Genomic DNA, 19,856 nt, shown 5'->3' with positions numbered 1-19,856 from the left:
AAAATCTTCATGCACCCCATCAGAAGAGATGTGACTGGCTGCCCTGTGATCGAACTAGAAGCAATTAAAAATATACATATCATAGAGGACTCAACTTCACAAATCTTTTTTGATAAAAAGCCAGGTGATGGGATCACTTGGTTCTTAAAATCTCAAAAACACAAGATGAACCTCAACACTTACAGAGAGGGAAAGAAAAGAAGTCAAACACAGCGATGAATGGCAGGTGACACTCAGCCTAAGTGGGGTGGGACCAGGGGACCAGTGGGGTCACCAAGAGCAGCATCCATAGCTCATCTTCAGTGAGTGGTTGAAGTATAGGGGTTGTGGCCTGGCATAGCCAGCTTTCCAAGAGAATTCAGAAATCAAGATTTTTTTTTTATTTTTTACTAGAAATCTAGTTTTAAAATTTGACGATGAAATCACATTTTCTCAAACACCCTATCCTGGAACTGGCTGGTACAGGCTCACAAGAGTCGATTAGCACATGTTTTCTCTCTTGGCTTCATGTTCATAGCTTGAAACCAGCCATCTGGGGGAATATTTGTACCATAAAAATAGGCAAATCCTACAAATCAGGGTTTTGCTTGTTTTAGGCTGATTGTTAAATATTAACCAGCACATTACCATCTGCAGGTCAAACAGCCCATGGTGTCTTTGGCCAAAATTGCAACTTCTAATTTAAATATTAAGCAAGAAGTAGTGTTAAATAACCATGAGGAAGTATTATATAGTTCAAGACCAGTATTTAGAACAAAGAGTACATATGCCACTTCAACCACAGGGGAAGTGTGGGCTAAGAGTCGGAGGAACATCCTCAGCAGTTCTGAACACAGAGACAAAGATGTGGGGAGGCATCTCTGAACCAAGTCCACCACCCTATAAAAAGAGCACTCTAATAAACAGGACATTTTTTTTAAAGATTTAAAGATTTTATTTATTTATTCATGATAGACCCACAGAGAGAGGCAGAGACATAGGCAGAGGGAGAAGCAGGCTCCCTGGGGGGAGCCCAATGCAGGACTTGATGCAGGATCATGATCTGAGCCAAGGGCAGAAACACTCAACCACTGAGCCACCCAGGTGCCCCTAAATAGGACATTTCTAAATGCTCGCTTCTTCCCCACTGCCCTGAGGGTGAGGGGTCATTTGCGCTCTATACAATGAACCTCAAGACCTCGCAACATCCTGGAGGGTTTTTTGAATCATTGGGAAAAGCTGAGATGATGCAGGGTGACTGAGCAACACAAGTGTCCGAGTCCATGTTCAAACAACCACAAGTGGATTAAAGCCCTTCACTCATCACACAAGAAGCAGGGATGACCGCAGTTACAGGTTCCCCTTTTCTCTTCATTCAAAATAAACCTCACCTCGGTCTGGTTCTCAATTCCTGTTTTTTGTTATGTGAAGCCTTTGGCAGTCTGGGGGAAAACTATGGGTCCCTTCTCAGGACGATTTTTTAAATGAATGAAATACCACGCATAGGATTACAAAAGCAACCATATTCAAACACGGCGATTAAACTGGGAAACGTGCGTATGATACAGCGCATGTACTTCTTTACTAAATCCTTCAACAACAAGAAGGCGTCTAACAACCACCATGATTTTGAAGTAAGGGTGAGGGGGCTGGGGAGGCATCTGCTGCACCCAAAGGGAGAGGAATACATCTGATTTCTCCAGGAGACCAGGCCACCCGGGCTGCTCATCTGAGCTCTGGGCTGCTGCCTGCATTCATTATTGAAGGAAGTGCTAAAAGTTGCTGAGTTAAAGGTTAGTAACCATTAAAACGGAATGATTTTCCCATCCAAATGTACAGACCCTCTGAATTTTATCCATGGTCCCAAGTTAGAGAACCCCCACAGTCAGGTTGAACATGGTAGGGACTCAATGAATTTCGACTGGACTAAGCTGAATTTGATGTTTGATATGGCATGGGTGCTGGGTGTGGTTCTGGGGGGATAAGAAGGGAGAAGACATTGTTCAAACCTAGAATGGGATATTCCAATGTCTCCCTTACCATACAGCCTGGCAACCCAGCTTCTTCAAAATGATAGCTTGCAGGAAATATTCATTGGTAACATCAAATGCAAATCCATTAATGACAAAAAAGAATTACAGAACTAGGGGGCACCTGGGGGGCTCAGGGAGTGGTCCCAGAGTCCTGGGATGGAATCCCATATCAGGCTTCCTGCAGGGAACCTGCTTCTCCCTCTGCCTATGTCTCTGCCTTTCTCTCTCTGTCTCTCATGAATAAATAAATAAAATGTCTAAAAAAAAATACAGAACCAGAGACAAGGGTTTTATTTCAGTTTTCACTAGAATTCTGAAAATGTCAGTCACACTGACTTCTCCAAAATTTAAATCACAGCTGAACAAAATTCAAATCAAAGTCCCAACACTTCCTAGTTGTGTGGCTTTAGGCAAATTGTTTAACTCTCCATGCTTCAGTTTTCTCATTCAAAGAATGAGGAAAATAATAGCAAATCTTCATAGGATGGGAGATTATGTATCTAGAGTTCATAGAGTTTAGTTCAGTACTGAGGAAGACTACAGTACATGCTAGTTGTTCTTGCAAACTAGTTAAGAGGATATTTAAATTTAAAGACTGTCCAAAATTTGGCAGTTCCTATACATATTTAAAATAGAAAATATGCTTTGTAGAGCTGTTGTACTAGCAAACACTTAGTAATAAATTACATGTCCTGCAATAAGAGGATGAGTTAGATCACTGAACATCCACACCATATTTGTACATCTGGGGAAACTGTAGAAAGATATATAAGAATCATAGTTGAACACTTTCAACACATTCTATATAGACCAAGATTATCCTGGTATGAAAATACGATGGAGATATCACAATGAAGAAGAAAATAGGTATCTTTTTTGCATATTGATGCAAAAATCTTTAACAAAATACCAGCAAACCAAATACAGCAACATATGAAAACAACAAAATGGGATTTATTGCTGGAATCCAAGGTTGGTTTAATACCTAAAAATGTATTAATTCAATATGATAATATCAACAGCAGAAAAGATAAAACCAAATGATCACCTCAGGTGCAGAGAAAGTATGTGACAAAAATCTAACACCCATTTGCGATAAAAACACTCAGTAAACTAGAAAAGCAAAGGAACTTCCTCAATCTGATAAAGGTCATCCTACCAACAAATATACCAGAACTAACATCATATGTAATGGTGAAAGCCTAAAATGTTCCCCCTAAGATCAGGACCAACGCAAGGATGTCTACTGTCAGCACTTTTATGCAACACTGTGCTGGAGATTCCAGCCAAGCAGGAAACAACAGAAAGGAAAGGCATCCAGATTGGAAAGGGAGAATTAAAACTATCTCTATTCATAGACAATAGGATCTTGGATATAGAAAGTTCTAAGGAATCCTCTAAAAAAACTATTAAAACTTATACATGAGTGCAACAAGGTCACAGGATACGAGATCACTCTACAAAATTGTGTATTCTTACACTTGGAATGAAGTCTCACTGTCAATAGTGCTAAATACTTAGGAATCAGTTTAACAAAAGAAGTGAAAAACTTATACCTTGAAAATTATAAAATATTGTTGCAAGAAAACTAAATGATCCCATGTTCCTGGATTGGAATACTTGATATTTTTAAGATGGCAATATTCCCCCATGGTTCTATAGATTCATTGCAAGGCTTCTTTGCAGAAACTGACAAACTGATCTTAAAATTTACCTGGATATTCAAGGGACTCATAATAGCCAAACAATCTTGAAAGAAAAAGAAAGAACAATGTCGAAAGACTCACACTTCCTGATTTCAAAATTTACTACAAAGCTACGGTAATCTAGACAGCAAGGTCCTGTCTGCATAAGGACAGCATAAGGACAGACATGAAGATTAGTGGAATAGAGCTGAGAATTCAGAAATCACCCTTCCCATTTATGGTTAACTGATTTTTGACAAGGCTGCCAACAATTCAATGAGGGAAAGATAGTCTTTTCAAAAATTAATGTTGCTGGAAATGGATATCCATATACAAAAGAATTAAAGTTGGACCCATATTTCACACTATAAACAAAAATTAACTCAAAATGGATTTGACCACCTAAATGTAAGAACAAAACTACAAAATCTTAAAAGAAAACATGGCTATGAATCTTTGTGATGCTGGATGAGGCAGTGGTTTCTTAGTAGATAGAAAACATCAGCAACAAAAGGTAAAACTGATAAATTGGACTTGATGAAAATTTCTTAAACTTCTGTGCTTCTCAAGACACCATGAAGAAAGTGAAAAGACAACCCACAGAGAGCAGGACAATATTCACAAATCCCATATCTGATGAAGGACTCGGCTCCAGGAGTGTTCTATAAAGAAGACTTATAACTCAATAATAAAAATGATGACTGAGGGATGCCTGGCTGGGTCCATCCATGGAGCATGTGACTCTTGATCTCGGGCTTGTGAGTTCAAGTCCCACGGTGGGTATAGAGATTACTTAAAAATAAAATCTTAAAAAAACAAAAACAAAAATGGGAGGGCTGGGTGGCTCAGTTGTTGAGCGTCTGCCTTCGGCTCAGGGTGTGATCCTGGGATCCTGGATCCAGTTCCACATCGGGCTCCCTGTTCAGAGGGGACTCTGCTTCTCCCTCTGCCTCTGTTCTCTCTCTCAAATAAATAAATAAAATATATTTTTTTAAAAAAAGAATACAGTTTCTATACGCCATTCTATTAGCAATTCCAAACCTGGGCATATACCCAAGATAAATGAAAACTTACGTCCACACAAAAACCCGTACACTTATTCATCATTGTACAGCGTTATACACAAGAGCTGAAACATGAAAATACCCAACTGATTAACTGAGAGGTAAAACGTGGCACATCCATATCATAGAATATTATTTGGCAATAAGATGAAGTATTGATGCATATTATGTGGCCAACTTGAAAACATACTAAGTGAAAGATGCCAGGCCTAAGAGGCCACATTTTATCATTCTGCTTATAAAAAATGTTCGGAACAGGCAAATCTACAGAGACAGAGGTAGACTGTGGCTGCCCAGGGCTGAGGGCAGGGTGGGGGTGATGAGTACAGGGGTTTCTTTTTGGGATGATGAAATGTCCTAAAATTGCGATGACAGTTATGAAAATCTGTGAGATACCTAAAACTACTGAATTGTACGCTTTAAGTAGGTGAATTTTATGGTATGTGAATTTCAGCTCAACAAATTTGTTATTAAAAAAAAAAGGATCACCAATAAGTATAAAAAGCAGTCTTACTCTACCTCTGGAGAGTAAGACAGGAAAGTAAAAGCAGATTTCGGTTTTTCACTTTAAATACTTGGAGTAGGGGCTCCTGTGTGGCTCAGTTGGTTAAGCATCAGCTTTCAGCACAGGTCATGATCTCAAGGTCCCTGGGTCCCTGGATTGAGCCCCTCATCGGGCTCCTGGCTCAGTGAGGTGTCTGTTTCTCCCTCTCCCCTCCACTTGTGTTTTCTCTCAAATAAACAAATCTTGAAAAAAAAATACTTGGAATAATTTGAAATTTTAATTTAAAATGTGCATGTATTACTTGAAGAATTTTTAAAAATGGAAAAAAATTTTGTAAAAAAAGAGAAAAAAGATACCCTGCAGTTAATAATGCCATTAAAAGGTGGGGTGCGGGTGTGTGGATGAGGCAGGCATAGGGGTAAACACTCAAAAAAAAAAAAAAACCACCCTCCTGTGTTTCAAAATGTTGTCTTTGGTCTGGAACTCCCTATTCATAGAAATCCTTTTGAACTTTCACTTTCTGGAACCCAGGTCCGACTCCCTCCTCTCTAGGGACCCAGCACCCTGTGTCTGCCCATCCTGCAAGCTCATGGAAATAAAACTCACAGAATCTCTGTCTTCCTGCTCCTGTTAAGGCAGTTGTTGGATTTTGATGCCCGAGGGGCATTTAGTGATGGCTGGAGACAGCTTTGGTTGTCACAAGTGGGGGCTCTACCCTGAGGTCGGGGACACGCTGGATACCTGAGAACACACAGGACAGACCCAGCTCGACATGGCCCAGTGACAGGTGGAGATGCTGCTCGGGTTTGTTAAGGATCCGGGCCGGCAGCGCAGGGCTTCTGGGTGGAGGTGGAGCTGATGGGGGGGCCTCAGCCCATGGGCAACACAGAACAGGACATTTTATCTTATTTATTTATATTTTTAAAGATTGTATTTCTTTATCCATGAACGACACACAGAGAGAGGCAGAGAAACAGGCTCCCTGAGGGGAGCCCGATGCGGGACTCGATCCTGGGACTCTGGGATCACGACCTGAGCCCAAGGCAGACCCTTCACCATTGAGCCTTCCAGGGGCCGCAGAACAGGACATTTTAGACACTGGGGAGAGCGGCGGGGGGGGGGGGGGGGGGGGGCCTGGGGCCGGGGATGCACAGATGGTAGAAACGTGGTCCAGCTGTCACAGTGGCCGTTGTTAAAGGGATGGTGGCTGCAAACATCAAAGTCTGATCACCTGCTCCCTGTCCCCACAGGGTGAGTTTTACTGGTGACATTGGAATCCCTAGTCCTCACCTGTCTCCTGCGCTCCAGGCCCCCCCACCCCCGTACCCCTCCACACCCCAAGTACACAGTTTGCCTTCCAGGGTCCCAAAGGCTCCCTGAGGTCGGGTCATTCAAGGCGCAGCTTGGGCCTCCCGGCCTTGGCATCCGCGTCCACCCAGAACGTGGGAATTGGGGGAATCAGTCCCCTTCCCTTCCTGGCAGGCCAGCCGCCCCCCGCAGCCCCTGCTGCCCCCGCACCACGCGCGGGCCTGGGCTCTGCCCTCAGCTCTGGCTCAGAATTTGTCACATGAACCCGCCAGGGCCCTGCAGAGCTCTGGGCTGGGGCTCTGGAAACGGGGCCTTTCTCTGTGAGCCCCTGGGCGCAGGACCACGCCGATGTGACACCGCCGGGGCCACCCTCCCCGCTCCAGGGCTGGCCCCCTAGACTGAGCCTCCTAAGAAAAATGAGAGGCCAAGACAGACGGACAAAATGACACCTGGTGACACCATGTCACCCACAGATCCAGCCTGCCTGTGGGGGATGTCTCAGGTAACAGACCACCAGGACGTTACCTTCTCGTTAAATATTTGTTTTTGTCAGAGAGCCAACTTGATCAACGAGCTGAGTGAGCTGAGTTTAACAAGAAATAAAAAATAAATGTCCCCTGTCATTGGCGTTGTGGTCTTTCCTTCGGAGGCTAACACCACGGACAACCTCAGCGAAGAGAAGGAAGGAGGGATGGGAGGGAGGAGGGGAAGAGAGGGAGGAGGAAGGGAAAAGGGAAGGGAAAGGGAAGGGAAAGGGAAGGGAAAGGGAAGGGAGGAGGGAGGGAGGAGGGAGGGGAGGAAAAGGGGAGGGAGGAGGGAGGGAAAAGGGAAGGGAAAGGGAGGGGAGGGAAGAGGGAGGGGGGATGTAGGAGAGCCTGGCTAGCCAGGCTCTGGGGCAGCAGTGGCCCCTGCCAGCCCTGAAGGACGCCCCCCTCCTGCTGGCCAACTGCACCACAGGTTCTGCTCCCTGCCTACCTCAGATGCCCCCCTGCACCCTGCCCTCCCCACACTCCCCTGCATTTCCCGTTTGAGGCAAAGAGGCACTCAGTCCTGGGTTCTGAGGTTTGCTGCAGGCTGTCCCCCAGGGCCTCCCACCTGCCCTTTGTTGGCCTCTTGTGTCCTCACTGTGCTGGCCTCCAGACCCCATGGGGAGGAGCCTGGACGCTGCCCAGCTGCACCTCCTGCCCCGTGTCTGAGCGCAGCGCGCCCCCCCCCCCACCCCAGCTCCTGCCCTGTGACCAGTCAAGGCCCCGTGACCCCCTCACTGACCCTGCGGCAAACATTCCGTGACATGAAACACAATACAGGACACCTGGGTGGCTCAGCAGTGGAGCATCTGCCTTCTGCTCAGGGCGTGATCCTGGAGTCTCAGGATCGAGTCCCACATCAGGCTCCCTGCGTGGAGCCTGCTTCTCCCTCTGCCTGTGTCTCTGCCCCTCTCTCTCTCCATGTCTCTCATGAATAAACAAATTCTCAAAAATAAGAAAAAGTAAAAATTAAAAAAAAACTTAAAAAAAAAAAAAAGAAAATACGATGGTGTAGAATAAACGACCATCCAAAGCCTAAAGGTCCAGTGGCAGGAGAAGAAAAACTGGACTGGAAATGAAGAGGAAGGTACCAGAAAGAGACACACTGAAGATCATTAGAGATAAAGGGTATGGCATTGGTGGGTGTGCTCTCAGCAATCAAAGGTGATGACACAAGGCAGGTTCCAAGGTGAAAAAAAATGTAATGTTAAAAAGTGTTTCCAGAGATGATGCAACAAGGGACCAGGGAGTCAGGGCCATTGGAGGAAATGGAGCTGAACCCATGCACGCAGACTTACTATCAGCCACGGGAAAGGGTCTTAATTTTATTTACAACCATAAAAAATAATGGCAGAAATAGTTTTTATCCCCAGGAAGTTTAGATAAGATTTCATTCCGATAGCACTTGAAGTGGCAAAGAGAATAGCCAACCCACCGTAATAGAAGGTATGGCATAGAAAAGGGAACAGAAAAACGAGAGGAATGCAGAACAAAAAAAGAGTATTACATAGGGACCAAATACCAAATGTGCCAAATTCCCCAAAGGAGGGAAAAATCTAAAATTGGCTTTAAAAGAAAAATACAAAATGTATTAAGTGGGTTGGCTTAAAAAATACATATTAAAAATTATAACTAAAGAACTGGTCTAAACGTCAGCAGATATCCACCAACACAAGGCAGGCCCTTGCTCATATCTATGTTTAAAAATAGAGGTTAGTATATCAAGCTTTAAGAGGTAAACAAAGGTATTATTCATGATATAACAAAAGTTATGCAATTGATGACATCAATAATTCTGAATTTATATGCCCTGACACATGCGCCCAAACATTATTCTGGGTGCATTTACTAGGTTTGGAGGGTGTTCGGGGGTGATGTTCCCTCCTGCTCCAAGATTCTGTAACATAAGAGAAAAGCCAGTTGAAATATATACAGATACTGGGATACAAAGAAACACTCAAAACAGAAAAGAGGATTCTGGAAAAATGCACATTCTCAAATCATTATGTGATAATTTTAGAAATAAATCAAATCATAATTATATAGCCAACCACACAAAACCATTTAAAAAGCAATCTTTTTGAATAACATTTGAGATGAGTTAGAGCTAAACAAAGAATGGATGAGAATATTTATCTCCACCACAGAGAGGACTCAGCTTGATGAAAAAAAAAAAAAAAAAACCGTAGAAAAAATTGCCAGTAAAAACGAGCATATTTGGCTACATAAAGATCTTTTCTACATGCCAAAAAATGTAATAGTCAATAAAAAGACAGCAGAACAAGATAAATATTTTGGGGCATGTATAAATAAATACATATAACAGAGATAAAAACTCAGGACCTCAGGAAAGCTTTTAAGATCCCACAGAGAACCCCATGGGCTACTTGGAGCGCAGCTGGAAAACCACTGCCTTGGTTGATCTGTAAGATCAATGCCTCGTGATCTGCATCAGATGTGTGACACGAGGGAAGACTCAAGACACACAAAACCTCGGTGTGACCAGGCCAAGAGCTCACAAGGCAGAGTCAGGAAGTGACTTCGGATCAAATAGGTTGGGGCTGGAGGTGAAAGTCCCGGGGGCCGGCACATTCTAGGCACCTCAGTTGTCAGGGTGATGGGAGGGAGGATGCAAGTTTGGAAGAACTGTGAGATACTGCAACGGGGTGGGGGACACAGGTGTCTGTGTGCAATGGGCCCCTGGGTGGCAGGCAGGACGTTACCCAAACCTTTTACCCAAGGAACCGCAGATACTACAGTATCACAAACGTTCCCTGAGATTCTGCTAGCCAGACGTTTCTGTCCCCTTGGGTGACCCCAAGTCACCCAAGGACCACCACACCTGAAAAAAGAGGTCACAAGCCCTTCACCTGGCAATTCTTCCCACAACAAAGACCCCAAAGGAAGACGTGGCAAAGCAGTAGCAGTTCAAAGGGAAAGCGTTGAAGGGAACCTCTGGGCTCCTTCCAGCTGGGTAACTTCAGACACTGCCCGGAAGTGCTCGGGGGCCCCACGATCCTGCTCCCCCACATGAGGGTATTAAGAGTAATCACCCTCATGGGGCTCTAATAAGAAATAAACATATATAAAGAGAGATACCGTGTTTAGCCCATGGCAATCACTCAATGCATTTTGTAAATCTTATTATAAAACAAGAATAAAAACATATACAACTATAACCTCAAATCCAACAATGTTGGGGTGATTAAACAAACCATGCTACATTAATAGGAGCACAAGCTATTCCTGACAAAGTGTATAGGAAATCATGTAAAAGGAAAGAAACAAACTGAACACTATGTACTGACAGGTCATGACACCTAAGTGTAGACATAAGGCTTGGAGGAGTTTAGGGAATATAAGCGCCCCAAGGTCCTTTTAGGAATTAGTGGGTGCATAATAAAATGCCTAATGTGTGAGTTCACTGTCGCTGCTGACCAAGCTTCCTGCACAAAGAGGCACTTGAGTGAACTGTAAAAATCTGGATGTCTCCACTGGCTAAGAAGGGTTAAGAGCTTCTTGCCTTTCTTGCTCCCACAAGGAAAGAGCCGGAGTTCATGGATGGTCAAGATTTGACCTGGGAGGCTCAAACTCATGAGTGAAGCCAGCATCAGACCTGTCTGGCCATTCCGATACCATTTTACAGTTGGAATCCGAATCCCCATGGGAGCACAGGCCCCCTGTGCCCAATGTCCCACACCCCAGGTTACACTCATTTCACTCAGGGCCTGACCCCTGGGTTCACTGACCACGCGGTTTCCTTGTAAGGACAGGTGACCAATAGAAGAGATGCCAGCAGTTGATGGGAGAATAGGGCCAACAGAATCTGAGCATTTAGGCTTCCAAAGATGGCTCTCTAGAAACGTCTGGGTGGCCCAGTCAGTGAAGCATCTGCCTTCAGCTCATGATCCCAGGGTTCTGGGATCACAGCCCCTGTCCCCTACCCTGCATCAGGCTCCCCACTCAGCAGGGAGTCTGTTTCTCTCTCTCCCTCCGTTCCTCACCTTGCTCCTGCTCACGATTGCTCTCAATCTCTAATAAATAAATAAATAATTTTTTTTTTTTTTTAAAGATGGTTCTCAGGCCAAAGGAAGACACAGGGCAATGCTAAGGGTGCACCATTTCGGAAAAGTGATATGATGTCTAGCAATTCAGATAAACTGAACGGAAGGAGGCAGAAGGCCAGAGGCTGGAGGGAGGACAGCTTGGTGATGGAGACAGTGACTGCCCCACTGTCCTCAGTGGGCTATGTGCTTCTGGGTCTGGACACGGTCCTGTCCTCCTTTAGCAGGCTGACAGTGTCCCCAGGACGATGACCATAATCTTGCACTGCTCTTTTGTCCAGCCTCCTAAAGGGCAGGACTGCCGCTTGCTGGGCCAGTCCCCAGGGCTGTCCTTCCCTGCAAAGAGACCAGGGAACAGGAGAGAACAAGAAAAAGCTACAACAGGTTGGGAGGAGAGGTCACTTGTGACGACGGAACAGGGAGAGATGGGGGTGGTGAGGGGGTGCGCAGAGGGGCAGACGGACTGAGGGGATTTGAGATAAGAGGCTCCAGAACGCCTCTAAGATATGTGAGACTAGGAGATGTGAAAGGACATTCCTCTAAGATTCTTCAGAGACAAGGAAGCAAAAGTCACATTTACTTGTCACTTTGGGCTAATGGATGGTGCTCCTTTGAACAGAGCACCAGCCCTAGCGCCCCAAGGGGTGCAAGAATTATTTGGGTTACATTCATGCCAAATATATCTCTCCTCGTGGAGAAAGGTATTGAGGAGGGGGTGGGGAGAGAAGAGGATAGAATTTAGGATAAAAGAAAGGGAAAGCATCATATTTCATAATAGAAGAATTTAATGATGTGCACTTGCTAGCGTGCTGGACCGTGGAGAGGAGAGGGATGTCCTGCGGGGGAACCTTATTTTCAAGATACTGAAACTTTCCAAGAAGGAAACAAATAATTGAACAAACCCAAGGTTCACAGGATGGACACTGTGAGCTTCCTCATGAAATTTTAGAAGCTAGATCCCAAAAGAGACGGCCTCCGCCACCTGACCCTGGGTGAATACAAATGCCTACCAGCCACTCTTCAAGCTGCCTCCCTCCCCATGACCACATGCCATGGCTCCTTAAATATAACCTCAAAAGGCACCATCATTGTTCACACGAGACAATACGGTGAAGAGTTTTAAAAGCTACTGCTATGACAGTGGGTGTGGAGCACTTGGAAAAATACTGAACAGAAATCAGCGTTTTTATAAGATCTGGATGTAAAGTTATTTTCTAAGCACAAACCATGGAAGATGTGGCAAGGAAAAGATGGCAATACAAAAGTGCACAGAAATTAAGTGTTTCTAAATCTAATAAGTGCCAAATAGAAAAACGAAAATGCAGGGAAAGGAAGGCTCAGATAGCACAAAAGGCCCAAATCCTTAAAATCTGATGCACAATAAACACAACGATTAACACCACACCCCCTTGCTCCCAACAGCAAAATGGGGGAAGGATTAGCTAGCTAAATCAGAGAAGATGAACTGTAAGTATGTGTGTTTTTAAAAGATTTTATTTATTTATTTATTTGAGAGGAAGTGAGAGAGCGCGCTCGAGTATGAGGAGTGGGGAGGAGCAGAGGAAGAAGCAGGCTCCCCGATGAGCAGGGACCCGGAGGTGGGGCTTGATCCCAGGACCCAGGGATCACGACCTGAGCCAGCTGAACTAGCTGAGCCACCCAGGCGCCCCAAACTATATTTTTTAATAAGTATTTAAAACCAATCAACTAGAGTATAAATCAAGGAAATTCTGAGATTATTTTTACCTAATTACAACATATGCTCACAGTATCATGGTTCCTTGGAAAACAATCAGATACAAAATATGATCTCTTTCTGTGACTTTAAGATGTACTTTTCCCCCAATATGTTCATATCTTGGAAATTGGGATGATCACACATTTCCATCCCAAGGGCTAGCATGTCAAAATTTAATTGGCAGCATTCTTTTCTTTCTTAATGGTACATAAAATAATGAAGCATCTGAGATTCAATGAAATAGCATTTTAGGTACAATATAACACGATACACCAAACTATTAACAGTGATTCTTGTTGGATGGTGGCACTATGGGTGACTCTACTTTCCTATTTATGCTTTCCCATATATTTCCAGTCTTCTCAAATGAATATGTATTTCTTTTATCGTCAGACAGTAAACAAAACAAAACCTGATTCTAATCTTGACTTGGCCACTTTATAGCTGAGTAAGTCCTCAGCTATATCATCCTGAGTAAGGTAACTATGCTTTTCTGTCCTCAGTTTCCTTATCTGCAAAATAGATGAATAACTTCTCTTCCTACCTTGTAAGATTTGTGCACGAATGCTCTGTAAAATATAAAGTGCCCAGTCAGTGTGTGATTTTAAATCTTGACACATGTATGAGGCCCATGTGATACCCATCAGTGTACTCATGAGATGTCTTTATTCTTTCTCAATGTCTGTTCAGGACATCAGTTTAGAACTTTGTACTGCAGAATGGGGATTCCCAATATTTTGTTTGAACCTGTTATAATCCGATTTCGTAAGTTCTTCCCTCAACTTTGTTCCCATGTAGGACAAAACAGATTCCAAAACCAATATCCAATTCAGCACCACAAAGATTTGCACACTGACCAGGCCAAATCATATATCGTCAGCCCAGCTCCTGAGCCCCACAAGGCCTTGGGTCTTAGAGAATTCTATTCCATTTTATAAGAATCTTGCTGCACAAGTGCTAATCACAAGCCACACCCAAGGCCAAAAAGGGGTGCCAACATAATCATTTCTGTTTAATTAAAATGAACACAATCGTTGCTGCAATCTGGAAACCCACCTTGAAGGTTACACCATGGAGGTGGGGCTTGGCATGAGCCCTCTCAGATGCGCACAAGCCATGCTGTCCTTGTCAGCCCAATCCCAGGGTATCCCTGCATCTGGATAAGCTGCTCTTGGCTAAGTCAACGTGCTCCTTGCGTACTTAACCACCTGCTGGTGAGGAGGTCCACCGAGGCAAAGGATGAGCCCATCTAACCTCCTCTCCATTCCAGCCTGGCCACCACCAGGTTGTCTATGGTCTAGAGCACAGGGGGCCCCTCGCCGGCAACATCACAAAATGACTTTAGTGTGCCTATGACTCGCCTGGGTGTTTTTGTTAAAGAACAGGTTCTAATTCAGTTGCTCTGGGGTTGGTCTGAGAGTCCACATGTCTAGCAAGATCCGGATACCACTGAATCACCAACCACTCTTTGAACACCAAGGATCTCCATGGGCAGTGTCTGTCTTCAACCCAACCCACTCCCATCAGACATGTCTTGAGTGTGCCTCAGAGCCACCTGTTAAAATGCAGATGGACTGGATCAGGATCTCTGAAAGGTGGAGCCCAAATACCTACATTTTAACACTCCCCTCAAGTGAGCTCTTGTAGACACTGAAGCTTGGGAACTGCCAGTTGAGAATTCTAAACGTCCTTACTGGGCCACACCACTGGGAGCCGAATGCCTGTCCTGCATGGTTTCCAACTCTGGCAGAGGGGCTCGTACCGTATTGCGCCTCGCATTGAGGGATGCGGTGCTATGCAGGAGTGCATGGTTCTCTTTCACATTTATGGGCTAGACGCGGTGGAGAAGATTACTCATCATGTTACGTACTCCCATTCATAACAATCTGTAGGAAAATTTTTATTCGAGTCTGAAAACGTTGGGTGTTTTCCAAAGAGGCAGCCTGGATAAGAGGGACCATTTAATGGTTGTCTTTGCCTCTTTAACAACTGAAAACTCAGAGCCAAGTGTGGGGCTTACTTCTGGTGCTTATGTAGGTCCTTTTGACCTAAACCTCTGTGTATTAACAATACGTGGCTAGGGGCATGCCTGGATGGCTCAGTCAGTCAAGAACCTGACTCTTGATTGCGCCCACAGGTCTGGATCATAGGGCGCGAAGCCTACTTTTAAAAAATAATTAAAAATTTTAAAAAAGAACACAAGCAAAAACCATTACATGGCTTAATCGAGCTATTCTACTCATGTTTTCTCATCTCCCCAGTGTCTTAAATCCATCACTGTCCATTTCCGATGCACTGCACATATGAATGTGTGTAGTAGGCATCCGAGCTGTTCACCAATATCGAGTCTTATCCACTTTTGGACTTAGGGGAGCAGTGTGGTTCCCCGTGTCCTTGAAGTGGGGTGTGGTCACATGACTTGATTGGGCCAATGGAGTGTGCGGGGAGGTGACTTGTGTCACTTCCAGGTGGTCGCCTGCTGAATTGCTGACTGTACACTTCCCACCCTGCCTCCCCTTCTGGAGCAATCCTGGAAGCATGAGCTGATGAAGAGGAGATGCAACATAAAAAAGACGCCTGAATACTGAGCCAACAAAGGAGACAACCGCCTTGGGGAGTCATCACCCACCCACAGCAAGCTTGGTATGAGTACGACGTAAGCCTCCGATGTGTTAAGCTCCCGAGATTTGGGGTGACCTAAAGCCTAAGTCTACCCCGACCATATCACATGCAAATGACCTCAAGTCCTTTTGGGAGAGAAGGTGAGTTATAAATACACAGGCATATACAGAAACCAACTCCTAACAAAAGCCTCTTTGAGAAGAAAGATATTTATAGACGATTATTTACAGGATATGCTATCAACCTACTTCTCTGAGTACTTCACATTTATTCTTGCTTCACTCTGACCGCCAGCCTCTTTCAGAATCAGCATCTCTGAGTTGTGTTTCAATATTCTGCTCTTTTTTAAGTTGTGGCAAAATAGCCATAATATGTACCATCATAACCATTCATAAGTGTATGATTCAATGACATTAAATACATTCACTCTGTTGTTTAACCATCACCACTATCCTCATGCAAGGCTTTTTTTTTTTTTTTTTAATCCCCAACAAAAAGCCATACCTATAAAACAGCCCTTTCCCCTCTTCCCCCAGCCTCTGGCAACTTCTGTTCTACCTTCCATTCCTCTGGAATTTACCTATTCTAGGTACCTCATAAAAGTGGAATTACACGATATGTGTCCTTCTGTCTGGCTTATTTCACTAAGTATGATGTTTTCAAGGTGCATCCACATATCAAAATTCTTTTAATGGTTCAGTGGTATTCCATCGTACCTTGTGTTCATCCACCCATCTGTTGATGAACACTTGGGTCGTTTCCACCTCTTGGCTATCGTAACACTGCAACAAACAGGGTGCACTATATCTGAGTATCTGCTTTCTTTTGAATCTGTGCCCTAAGAGTGAAATTGCTGGGTCATATGGTAGCTCTCTGTTTAGCCTTTTGAGAAACTGCCAAACTGCTTCTCATTCTGCTCTTTTATTTTTTTAAGAATTTTATTTACATTCAAGTTAGTTCACATATAGTGTATTATTAGTTTGGAGGTAGAATTTAGTTCTGCCCTAATTTTTCAATCAAAGATCTCAGACAATAGGCGCATGAAATACTCAATTGCATTTTCAGGAAAATGTTTGTTTGTGAACCTGGCCCACTCTTCTATCCAATGCTGCCTATGCAAAATCCCAAGGGGAAACTTTTTTGAGGATTAGAAACTGGGATAGATGGGAGTGGATGCTCCCCTTTTTCCCTGATAACTGGGAGTGGATGCTCTCCTTTTTCCCTGATAATAAGAATTCTAGTATGGGTCCTGACTCTGCCATGGAGCTTGCAACCAAATTTCAAGCCTGACTAGTCACTGTGGATGCCCTGCCACACGCCTTGGGATCCCCTTTACCATTTCTGGGCACTCCCACCTGACTTCGGATGGCCAGTGTGTTTATATCTTTGCCAGAGGACTGCCCTTGGGCTGTCCATGGAAAAAAACAGACAAACAAACAAAACCAGGCCAGAAGTACAGATTTACCCCGTTATCTGTGAGTTTGCTTTATGCCACTTTGCTGTTATGAAAGACCTACACTAGTACGTGCAATTGCTAATGGAAATAAATCTGAGGATTTTTACTTTCAGGAGATGGTACTTGGTTCATCCTACACGCCATTTCAGTTTATGAAAGCTTCCACAGAAACACTCTACTTTTGGGTGGCAGGGGAAATCTGTACCTGAAAATTATCCTCGTGCTTCCCCTGCTCTCCAAGCAGCTTTGAACCAACTCCTGACAGCTGTGGGTGTATAAACACCCCAGCCTCCTCACCTGGGGATAATTCTGGGTCATGAGCTTTGTGTTGCTTCAAGCCTCCACTTGGGACTAAGTAGCTCACTATGGTTCCTCCCTAATAGCAGACCCTGTGATGACTTACTTCCCTTTCTGTATCAGTCCTGCACTTGCCTGCATCCCTTGCACCTGCCAATCAACTCAAATTCTCAGCACAGGGTCTGCTTCTAAGGGGACCTAAACAAAGACAGAGCTCCTCTCTAGCAACTTCCTAGGTCCATTTGCTTTCCACATTTCTGTTCTTCTTTTCCCTGGTTCTGAAGTTGTTGTTTTTTAAAGATTTTATTTATTTATTCATGAGAGACACAGAGAGACAGAGACATAGGCAGAGGGATAAGCAGGCTCTCTGATGGGAGCCTGATGTGGGACTCAATCCCAGGACCCTGGGATCATGACCTGAGCCAAAGGCAGACGCTCAACCACTGAGCCACCCAGGCATCCCTGAAGTTTTATTCACATTTTTTCCATTGTTTTACCAGATGCTTTCTTGTTGTCTATTACTTCAAAGTCTTTGAAGAATAAAGCACAGCGGAACTATTTTAGACAAGATACATCATGTACCTGTTACACCTAAAATACAAAATGCAAGGTTTATTGAAGATGATCCCAATTTTTAAAAAATACATATGTGTGTGTGTGTGTGTGTGTATGCACGGGAAAAAAGAATAGAAAGAAATGTACCAATGTGTTAACAATGATTAATCTGGGGTGATGTCACTGCAGATGGCTTCCTTTTTTTTCTTCTTTTTACGTTATTTTACAAAGAACGTGAAGCTTTAGCTTCATCTATAAAATGAGGATAATCATACCTACCTCACAGAGTTGTGTCAATCGAAATTAAGTGTAGATGTAACACAGTAATTAGCTGCATCGCATATTCACATAATAATCACAGTATGTGCCTAATATGTATCCTAATAAAGGGGAGTGTCATAATTACAACAGCAATTAATGAAACAATTTAGAAGGAAATGCTAGAATTGGGAAAGTAAAAATAAGCCTGTGCTTTGTAGTTTGTAAAGAACTTTCACTTACATGAGCTCATTATACCTCGAGAACCCTGCAGGAGGAGCAGGCTCAGGGGGCGGGAGTGGGCAGGAGATGGAGCTAATATTTACCAAACAGCTAATATGCGCCAAGGCCAAGGTAGTCACCTTGTAGACATCTCAGGTGAGAAGGGTTGAGAAACCTGCCCAAGCTACAGAGCCAGGACCAGTAGCCCCACCTCCAGACTGTGGGTTCAGGATTCCTTCCTCTCCAACAGGCTGCATTAATATAGTCCCACCTCCAAAGCCCCTGTTCCTACCTGCCCCCCCCCCCACCCGAGGCGTTCTGGTTCCCAAGGCACCAACATTCCCCAGTCCACACATACAAGCTGCTCCTTCCTGCCTCCACGTCCATGGAGAGTACCAAGGGGTGGCTTGTGCTGGGGGAGTGGATTCAGCTCCCAAAATCTCCCACCAAGACCAACCCCAAGTGAATCATCAGTCTGAATAGAAACACTGCAGAGCGAGTGATGCAGATACAGGGTCAAGGTCAGCTCCACAGCAGCGCTTCTCCAATAGGCTGTTTGCCCCAAGTCCTCCCTACACAGCAATTCTAGAACCATCTTTGGAGACAAAGGAGTTGACACAGTGGGGGGTGGGGTGGGGTGGAGGGAATTCTGCGGAGATAGCCCAGCAGAGACTGTGGGCTGGGAGGGAGAACAGTGATGGGCTTTACCCCCGCCCCCCACCCCCCCATCCCTCTCTGGGCCTGGAGCTCTAATCAGCAGGAAGAGCGCTTCTGTAACTGTGAGGCCATAAGGGCCTGTGGGTGGGCAGGGACCTGGATGGATGGGGGGGGGGGGGGTGGTGGCACAAGTGCTTCAGACAGAGCCCGTGTGTCCCTAATGGGACCAATCCTCCCTGCGCTGCCTCCTACTCTGCAGCTGAAGCCTCGGGCTCCTAGACTAACCTTGGGAAATCTTTCTGGACTAATCACTCTCCTGGCAGACTGTCAACCTAAGACAGCCATGCGTGGGAGCTTCAAGCAAGTTTGCCTTGTCACCCTGCCTCCCTGACAAGCTCTCCTCCCAACCCGCTGTGCCCTGCGGGCCTGTTGCACTGCCTGGGCTCTGGCACTGGGCAGCTACTCCCTCTCGGCAGCTACTCCCTTTGGGGGTCGTCCTTCAAAGCCCCTCCTCTGCTTCAGCTCTTTCCTTCCCTCAGAATCTCCACAGCAGCACCTTCCCCAACCCCCTTCCCACTTGATCATGCTTCAGAGGGGAACAGTCATTAGAGGTGAAGCACAAAGACTCCCAACATTTTCCTTCTGCTGCAAATAAAGCTATCATCGACTGCGGCGGGGCCACACTCTTGATCAAAAACTCTCCGTGGCCCCCAATTCCTCTAGGTAAGCCTTAGCTCCTTAGTTTGGCAGTAAGGGCCCCTCATCATGCCCTAAGCCGGGAGACCGACCTAGCCTTCTGCTCCCCATTCTATATACACCAGGTAGCTGGAGGGGGGGGTACCCCTAAATGAAAATCTCTCCTGCTCTAGAGTGCAACACACTCTAG

At 44.9% G+C, this 19,856-nt stretch overlaps 1 protein-coding gene and 1 long non-coding RNA gene across 2 annotated transcripts in view; one reads left to right on the top strand and one right to left on the bottom strand.

The window, feature by feature from the left end:
• The window catches only part of KCNK13 (potassium two pore domain channel subfamily K member 13), a 96,274-nt gene that overhangs the window by 75,520 nt on the left and 898 nt on the right, over positions 1–19,856 (bottom strand). The window lies entirely within an intron of this gene.
• LOC144321037 (uncharacterized) overlaps positions 18,925–19,856 on the top strand; it is an 86,625-nt gene continuing 85,693 nt past the window's right edge. The window contains exon 1 of the long non-coding RNA XR_013386742.1: positions 18,925–19,693. This is a non-coding gene — a long non-coding RNA (uncharacterized LOC144321037). The remainder of the gene's footprint in view (positions 19,694–19,856) is intronic.

This window comes from Canis aureus, chromosome 9, assembly GCF_053574225.1.
Source record: "Canis aureus isolate CA01 chromosome 9, VMU_Caureus_v.1.0, whole genome shotgun sequence".
In the NCBI taxonomy this organism is placed as follows: Eukaryota; Metazoa; Chordata; class Mammalia; order Carnivora; family Canidae; genus Canis; species Canis aureus.
This window is presented reverse-complemented; position numbering and strand designations above follow the sequence as displayed.